Source organism: Sceloporus undulatus, chromosome 1 (assembly GCF_019175285.1).
Source record: "Sceloporus undulatus isolate JIND9_A2432 ecotype Alabama chromosome 1, SceUnd_v1.1, whole genome shotgun sequence".
Lineage (NCBI taxonomy): Eukaryota > Metazoa > Chordata > Lepidosauria > Squamata > Phrynosomatidae > Sceloporus > Sceloporus undulatus.
The window spans coordinates 105,838,621-105,847,951 of record NC_056522.1 but is presented as its reverse complement, the minus strand read 5'-3'; the positions used below and the strand labels follow the sequence as shown (position 1 = coordinate 105,847,951).

The following is a 9,331-nucleotide window of genomic DNA, read 5'->3' as shown; positions in this document are numbered from 1 at the left end:
GACTTTAATAGCCACTTTAATTCTCTGCTTTGGATATGGAGAAAATAAAGAAAAAGAATATGCATAAAAATATCTGTGGGCTTCCCCACATGAAGCACTATTCAGAAGTTATCCATAGTTAAATGAAAATATATACAAGGAATTAGTGTTATTTCTAAACAATACAGGAAAAAATGAAAACATTAGAAGAAATCTAAAAATAACAGTTTCAGTGCAGTTGTTTTTTACAGAGACAATGAAAGAAAGATTCACAATGGATAATAAGCAATATGATTTTGGTTTAGAAAGGATGAACTCAGATATAGAATACATATTATTATCAAACTAAAAAAATAATAATGTCCAAATTATTTAAATGTCTCAAGAATTTAAACAGAAGAAGATATAATAAAAGATAATATGATAAAATGGTCCCCAAATTTTAGATGTTCAACTACTTAAGTCAATGGGAGTTAACATGGGGGAAAAGATTGAAATATACAATGTGTCAAAATCTCAAAAAATATATTATAAGATATATTTCAGATGGTATTTAACACCTGAAAAATTATATAAGATTTATGGAAATTGGTGAGACAACTGTTGAAAATGCAATGGAGCAAACAGAGCACTATGGGCCAGAGAAGACAGGCAGGAAAAATGGCTCAATCCTGGATTGCCTGAAAATGGATCAAAACCCCACTGTCTGCATGGCCTGCCCCCAAGGTGGGCTGAACACCCATATGTTGTCTGCAAGATGCAGCGTCAAGCCATGCTGCACAGTTATTTTTTTACCGTCTCCCAACCATCACACAAACACACTGCCTACAACTTCCAGTTATCTCCCTCTTCCTGCCCAGATGCCATTCCATTTGACACCCATATGACCAGCAACATAGTCGTATGTGTGATACACTGATTGTACAGTGCATCAGTGCATTGGTGCACCGAATGATACACTGACAAACAATTAAATGACCCCTTCATCCTGCATCACCCCATGCCCCATTTTTGGATAATCTGGCTTGTATATGTTGTCATTACATCCATTACATTATGATACCGGGCTGTTTATATGCTGGTGCAATGATGCCCATTTTCTGCCTTGAAGTTTCCCAGCTTATTTTTGATTCGGTCTCAAGTACATCATATAATAAAGGTAATGTTACAAGAAGATTAAATATTCAAACCTGAAATATTACTGTTAAACATAATAGATGAACAATTGGGGGGTGGGGAGGGAGGAAGAACTTTTTATATTGTCAACTGCACATGTGGTCCATGCTCACAAATGGAAACAAGAGGAAGTACCAGGAGTAGAGGATTAGTTATTGAAAGTACTGAACAAAATAGAAATTGACAAACTGTCTAGAAGTTTACAAAATCAAAACTCTCTCTCTCTATATATATATACGATTGGGATAAAGTTATATTTACCACTGAAGAGGGAAAGATAGTTGAAATAGGATAAAAATAGGAATAAAACAGATATGAGATTTTAAATTTACATATAAATATATGTTCATATATATTCACATAAAAACACATAAAGGTGAAAATAGATGTATGTATCTTTATTTTGGAAATATCTTGATAAATTCATACATTAAGGTAAAAATGTAAGGAAAAAGACTGTTACAAATTTCAATACAGTAATAGATTATATTCAAATCTATAGACAATTATATAATTCTAATAAATTTTACATAAGGGAATTAATGTGTGATGTTTATATTATTACAGTATTGTATTCGTAGTAGTTGTCAAAATGTTAATTTGTTAACTTGTTAACTGATTACGTTTTGTTGTTAGAGAGAAAGTACTTTGTTGAAAGGAATGTATTAACAGTATAAATGTCCTGTGTTTTAATTTTATATTATCTGAAATAAGTTTATATTTTTTAAAAAAGATTTGAATCTGCATTCATCCTATAACTGTTTAATTAGTTGCTTTTTATAAGTGTGAAATTTTAAACTCAATATAGTACAGTATGATTTCAACAGCTCAGAACATATGTAACATGAAACAATATGTAAGATGCTTTATTCTCTTAAAAGCAAACTACTCATTGCATCGAATGCATTGGCACATGTAAGGCTCCCCTGTTTGAATCACTTATGAAGTTCACTTTTTTTTTTTTTAACAAGATTACTTCTACTGCTTCTCCATTCCTGCTAAAAATCAAGTTTCAAAAGTTCCAGTTTACTAGGAGTAAAATTTCTAAGGGCATGAAGAGAATACTTTGGAGAAGAAGGGGATATATCAGTGTAATAATAAAATGTTTTAATATATTTAGTCCTTCTGTTTCAGAATTAGGGTGATGTAGTGCTACAAAAGGCCTATTCTAAGAAGGGTTGGGTTTTTTTTTGTCATCTCTGTTTTAAAGCAGTATGGATTGAATCTGCGCATGACATAATCCCTTTCTCTTTTAAGTTGCTACTGGCTTATCCTTATTGATTATGAAGAAAGCTCACTTTGGCTGCATCTGCACTGCACTTTGACACTACTTTAACTGCCATGGCTCAGTGCTATGGAATTCTGGAAATTGTAGTTTTGTGTGATATTTAGCTTTCTCTGTCAAAGAGCTCTGGTACCACAATAAACAACAATTCATTAGACTTCATAGCATGGAGCCATGGCAGTTAAAGTGGTGTCAAACTGGATTAATACTGCAGTGTGGATGCAGCCTTTTGTCATAGTATTTATCTAATTAGCATTTTTTAATCAATACAGCATCCTTAAAGCAATTGCTTTTTCATCCTTCGTCATTCTCTTCCACTTGCAATGCTCTGAGTATCACAAAAATATAGTATTTAAATTCAATCTATCCCTGTTTAATTCGGTACTGACTGTTTGTTCAAGGTTTCTAAAGAGGCTGTCAGGAGTACTTTAATTGTGTTTTCATGCATGAAAGGGAGCTGAACTCGATGATCCTTGTGGTCTCTTCCAATATGATTCTGTTGCTAGCAATTCCTGTAGTTCACTTTTTCATAAGATCTGATCCAGTTCACAATTATCCTGTTATCCTTTGTAATTCTCTGAACATTGCAATGTTCTGTATTTTATCTCTGACCAAACAAAAAATAGCAAATTTTGTACATGAATTATTATTGTTGTTGTTATCTTATATTCTGCCTTTCTACCAATATAGGTGGCAAACAGCAGATTTAAAACAATACAATTTAAAAATACTACATCATTAAAATATATTATTATAAACTATAAAAACATAAAAGTATGCATCATTCAAAATGTAGGTCTTAAAATTCTCCCACACCTCCTTATGAGTCAATATCAAACCTGTTCACTTCAAATATGTTTATATTTTGAGAAAGGCATTCAGAATCTGGGCATTATGTGGATTCTGTTAAAACTGTGTCCATTTACCCACCAAACGTACAAACTGGTTGAAAAATAAGTTGGAACAAATTTGTTGCTGCACCAAAGAAAAAAATCTGTATGAAGCAAAAGAGGCAGTCTTGTTGATTGTATTTCAAAATTCACTGATATCCCAGTAGAACTTGAAGGGAAGCTTTTCCATCCTCTCCTTAAAAACACTGTCAAACCTTTCACTCTGTGCAACTGTCATTGTGTTTTTCCAGTCTCCAACAGTACCTGGTACAGCAGTCAGAAAGAAATTGAGATGAAAGTGATGATTAGCATCCATTATCCATGAGTGGGATGGGTTAACAGGTCCAAAGCCATAATGCTTACTGTGGGGAAGTGGTGCTATTTGATATGCCACTACTCTGCAACTACCTACTGTCCTATGTCCATTGTGAGATGAAACGGAAAAATGACAACCTCCCAGGGAACCATAGCAGGAGTTCCTGGGATTTCCTGAAGCTTATGAATTCCAGAACTCCTCATGCAAAAGACCTAGGACCCAAAATTAATGTTTTCTTGTCCTTGATTGCAGTGTGGTTAATGTGACTCGTCCAGTTATTCTTGAACAGTAACATTAATGGTTTATTCATATCCCCCAGCCTAGCTTTTCTTTTCTGGTCAGAAAGTGAATTGCCCATTTTGGAAGCCTACTGGAGTGTCAATTTGCTTTTTGAACTGTTTTCAAAGCTCCCATATTTTGTGTAAATGCTCTTTTTTCAAAACCAGAAGTAGGCTTTCTAATCACGTCTGGTTGTTTGTTTATTTATTGGCCAAGACAGCTGAGTGGGTGCAGAGGAGCCTTTAACACCTGGCTGCTAGCTCCAAGGATGCTCAGCCTTTCCTCAACCTGGGCCAGAGACAGTGGTGACAGAGGAGTCGGGAGGCTGCTTGCTCCTTTATTTTATGGGGCACTCAGAGGGGAGATACATCATCTGGGCGGTGATTGGGTGAGAAGAGTATAATAAAGAAGGATAACCACATCTGCCCTTAGCTGTCCTATTTCATTTTGATTGTTTAAATTGTTTGAATGATTTAACTATTGTAACTGTTATTGTGTTTTATTATTATGTAATGGTGGGGGTTGTATGGGGACAGTATAATGTGACTATTGCTTATATTTTGTATTTTTATTCAATATTGTAATATTGTTAATTGTTTTATTATCGTTTCTGTTGTAATCTGCCTTGATTCCTCTGGGAAAAGGCGAAATATAAATATTATTATTATTATTATTATTATTATTATTATTATTATTCTGCACAATAAAATCATGTTGATTAAAGCCTGAAAATTAAAAGAAAAACATTTTTCTATGTGTTTGAAACTTGTGCTCAGGTTGTGGATACACCAAACTAGCTATCAATAACTTACCTTTGCGCAGAAAACGTCCTTTGTTGAAATCTACAAAGTTAGGGGGCAGAGTGGTATAATTAGTTCTACGATCCACACTCATTTTGCCAAATGAAGCCTTATCGACAACATCATCCAACTCTTCTTCAGTAAGTTTCTTGTCTAGGAAGTTGCATATTTTCAACACAGAGCTTCTCAGATCCTAAGAGGAGACATGGTTTAGCTGTGACACCATGCATAACTAAAGATCACCATAGCCTACTAATTTCACAGGTTAGCTGGACAGTAAGAACAGTCAGATGAGAAATTTAAAACAAATGAAAAATCTTATATGCTAGTCTGTTTTTATATACCAATCTACTGTTAAGGTAGTGATTGAGAATACCTTTAGTTGCAGCTACTTTTATGTTATTTAAATGTTACATTGCTTCAGTAGTCTATAATTTATTACATTGCTGTTTTACTGATTGTTTTTTTCAGCCACTTTGATATGTTGAAAAACAATCATAGACAAAAATATCTGAAAGTTTTGAAAGCTTTGTAATCTCAAAGATCTCATTTAATCTTCATGAACCTTTGGACAGAATACAGTGAGCCCACGCCATATGCAGGCTCCTTATAGGTGGCTTTCAGCATATGCTGAAGCCGCCCAGGAAATGGGCGAATGCCTGGTGCATGCGCACGGCAAGCATGAGCCCCATTATATCCAGTGGGGCTCGCGAATGGTGTGTGCGGCTGTGGGGCATGCGCACAGCCGTGCAGCGAGCTCAAGCATACACATTTTTTGCATTACGCCTGGTGGGGGATCAGGAATGGATCCCCGCATAAAGCAAGGGCCCACTGTATCTCTTGAATTTCCACTTCTGAGCCCCTCTCTTCAACATAGAATTTAAGTGACTATAAAGCAATCAAGTCAAAAGACACTATAGACAAAGGAAAGATCTTTTGTAATTCTTCTACAGTAAAGTTACTTCTTCCCCAGGTAAGGGTAGACAAGGAAGAGTTGATAGAAAGGGGGAGGCAACAATGACATTAGGTTTCAATCTATTGGTATTTAACATCCATAAGCCCTCAATTCTCTAGATCAATTTCAAAGTCCTATCCTGTCCCTAGCCCTGGACTCCCTCACAAATCTGGGTAGGCTTGCATGGCTTTTTAACACCAAGTGGGCAAGCTGTTCTGTTCCTTACCTTCTTCATTTCTTCATACATAAGAGAATACTCAAGTTGTTCCTCTGAGCAGCCCAGCCTTCTATATGGTCTAGCCATAAATTACCTAATACTTATAAGAGATAAGAATAAATGTTAGAATAGTTAAACACAGATTTTGGCATTGTACACTGCATTCACATGCCCAGTAAAGTTCCAGCTGAATTCCAGTGCCTATCTAGTCTTAGACAGATGTCAGGATGCTTCAGTTCTGTGCAAGGGCTGTAGCCACATGGACCTCTACTCAAATGTTAAGGATGCAATTTCTTGCCTGCTCCTAAAGGAGGAGCCCAATGAAGTCAGAGCAGAAAAACTGTCTGGCTTCTGGGCCTCCAAGACTCCCTAGTTTAAAATCTCTGCTAAGATATAGCAAACTCAGGGCTGTGTCTTCCTTGACTGGGTCTGTCTACCTGTAACAAGTTCCTCCTCTTTTCCTACCACCATTAACTTTAGCAAGCATTACTGTCTTTTACAATAAGTCATGCCATCCCACAATATGTTCAAAGTACAGTAGCAGTACTTTTCATTTTAACATAATAAAAAAGGGAAGCCAAATATGGTTAACTGATAAATAATTAACCAGAAGTATATTGAGAATATTCATGAGTACATCCTACTCAGATGTGCCTATGACATGCTTTTGTGCATCAGCTTCCAGTTCACTTCAGGGTGGGAGATATACAAAATCAAAAGGTCTCTGGAAGGCCACCTTATTATGTCTCCAGGACTGGACGCCATGCTTAGAAACATTATATTATTCCCATAGCTTTTCTTCTTTCTCTCTTTCCTTCCATGTCCAGTAAATCAAGTTAGCTTTTTACCCTTCTCAATAAGTTATCCACTCTTTGTTTTATATGTTCTGGATGTGTCGCATTATGAAATTACTCCTCACCCCACAGTTCAACATTTGGCTTTTAAATTATTGTAAGCTGCTTTGAATCCCATGTTGGGAGAAAGGTGGGATATAAATTTCATAAATAAATAAACATTCAATTTTGGTGCAAACAATATGAGTAATGTAGAGGCAAAATATTGTTTTTGGGGCAAACAATATGAGTAACATAGAGGTAAAATAACTGTCTACTCTAAAACCATTAATGCTTACCATTACCAGCCAAAAACCTCTCCATAACAACGTTAAAGTCTTCTACTTCTTCAAGTTTGACAGAAAATTTGGAAAAATGATAGTAGGAAACCAAGACATCCTTTGGGTTCCTGGCCACATAAATAATCTGCAGAAACAATGATGTTAAAAATCTCTAGTGAGGTAAAATTTTCTGATCACCCAAATGTAGGAATGTGACTTTATCTTCTCATTTAATATGAATTTTGTTCATCTTTAAGGTTGTGAATCATGGTCCTAATAATGAGGGTGTCTCATTCTTTGAATTTTTGCCCCTGCATTATGAAACATCTGTATATATAAAAGAGCCCAGGGAATTTCAAAGGTCTTTGAGCTGCTGAAGGAGGGAAATATTAACTAAGTATTATAACTTAGACAATAACTACCATGGCCCAATGCTGTGGAATTCTAGGAACTATAGTTTTTGTGAGACATTTATCTTTTCCATCAAAGTGTTCTGGTGCTGCAACAAACTACAGTTCCCAGAATCCCACAGCACTGAGCTATGGCAGTTAAGGTGGTGTCAAACTGGATTATTTCTGCAGTGTGGATGCAGCCTTAGAGGAAGAAAAAAACATTTGAAACTTTATTGTCTTAGAATTTTGCCTCCATACAATAAAGCAGGTTGAGACTTTTTGTTGTTGTTTCAGGAGGGCTTTGAAGACTGGTTGTTTAGGGGGGGGAAAGGGCCCTGTATAATGTGTTGTATTATCCATTTGTTGTTTTCTTTTTAAGGTTATGCTTTAAAACAGTTTTAATGTTAGTGACAGTATAATCATATTTTACTTTTGTACAATGTAATTTTTAGCTGCAGTTATTTTAGCTTTTGTAAGCTGCCTTGGGCTTTAACCTGGGGAAAAGGCAGGATAAAACATCAACAGCAGCATCAAATTATGTGACCTTGGAATCAACCTCTGAAGGGAGGTACGTGAATGTAAGAAGGCATTATTTCAACAGATGCATCTCCTCTTAAAAATTTTCCAGTTGTCCCATCATAACTTTTACATCGTATATGTCAGGAACTTTTACAATGGAAAATGGTATAGATGCTTCGCTCATTTAAACCTCTGATCATTAACATTCTGTAGATGATTGAGCAGAGTGTTTGCTGCAGTTTCTCATTCTCAGAATACCTTTGTATCTCAGGCTTTTTCTGAAGACACTCAAGGGCCAGCTCAGAGTATCCTGGCCTTCCAACTGCTCAATTTCTCCCTATTACCTGGCCCTCCATTTCCATGGCACAGTGGCTGTTTGCATAGATGATCTTCTGGGCTGTTCACTATGTCCTCTGCCATCATGTATCCAGGGACATAGCCAAGGAGGGGGTCCATGGGGTCCGGACCCCCCCTTCCATTAGACACAATGAATGGTGCGTGCCACCGCACCGCCATGTCCAAGCCCCATTATAATGGTGGCACTTAGTCCGGAGCCCCTCCCCTTCCCAAAATCCTGGTTATGTCCCTGATGTATCACTTGCATCTGAGTTCAGTATGAGGTACCCAGTGACAATCACATACTGGGAACTTCATTCTGATCTCAGACTGAGTGATCTGTGGTTGACATACCAGATGGCTCAGTAAGACACCTGTGCAGACAATCACTGGAGCACAGAAATGGAGGGCTCCTGATCTTCCCAGAAGATCCAGAGCAACAGGTAAGTTTTTAAAATTATTTTTAAACATGTTAATCCACGGTTCTGGTACAGAACATACTGGACATAATCCAGACGGCACACATCAGAACTAGGGGGTTTGCCATGCATCATCCAAACAGAAAGATGCCAGAATGGGAGTGGGTGAGGATGGATCTTTTTGGCCATGTGGACAAGTCCCAGGCTCTTTTATCCTTCTCACTCCAATATCTAAATATCCTGTAGATTCTTTACAATGAATCATGGCCCTAGCATTCTCCTTCTCTCTTACAACAACAAATTAAGTAAATTAAATTATAGCAGTATCAGGCCTTACCTTTCCTCTTCCATTTTTTAATCCTTTTGGCACTGCAAAATAGGGCATATGGCTGGCAAAGAGACGAGGTGATGGACGATTGATGTAATCTCTTTCGCGAATTTTGTACTCCAGCCATGGAACTCTGTCTATCAGGTCAGTGTCTTCAGTCCCCTTTCTATGACCTTCATGATATATCAGGCTCAAAATATTTTGAGTCCATATGGTGCCTGTGTGAATAGGAACAGCCTGATTTAGTGCATTCCTGAGCATCAAGGTGTTTTTTACTTTCAAGGTAACAATGCAAAGGTCATGTCTTTACATTGAAATGCTGGGGA

The 9,331-nt window shown here is 36.8% G+C and overlaps 1 pseudogene; it reads right to left on the bottom strand.

Moving 5' to 3' along the window:
* LOC121919094 overlaps positions 1-9,331 on the bottom strand; it is a 46,787-nt pseudogene continuing 37,456 nt past the window's right edge.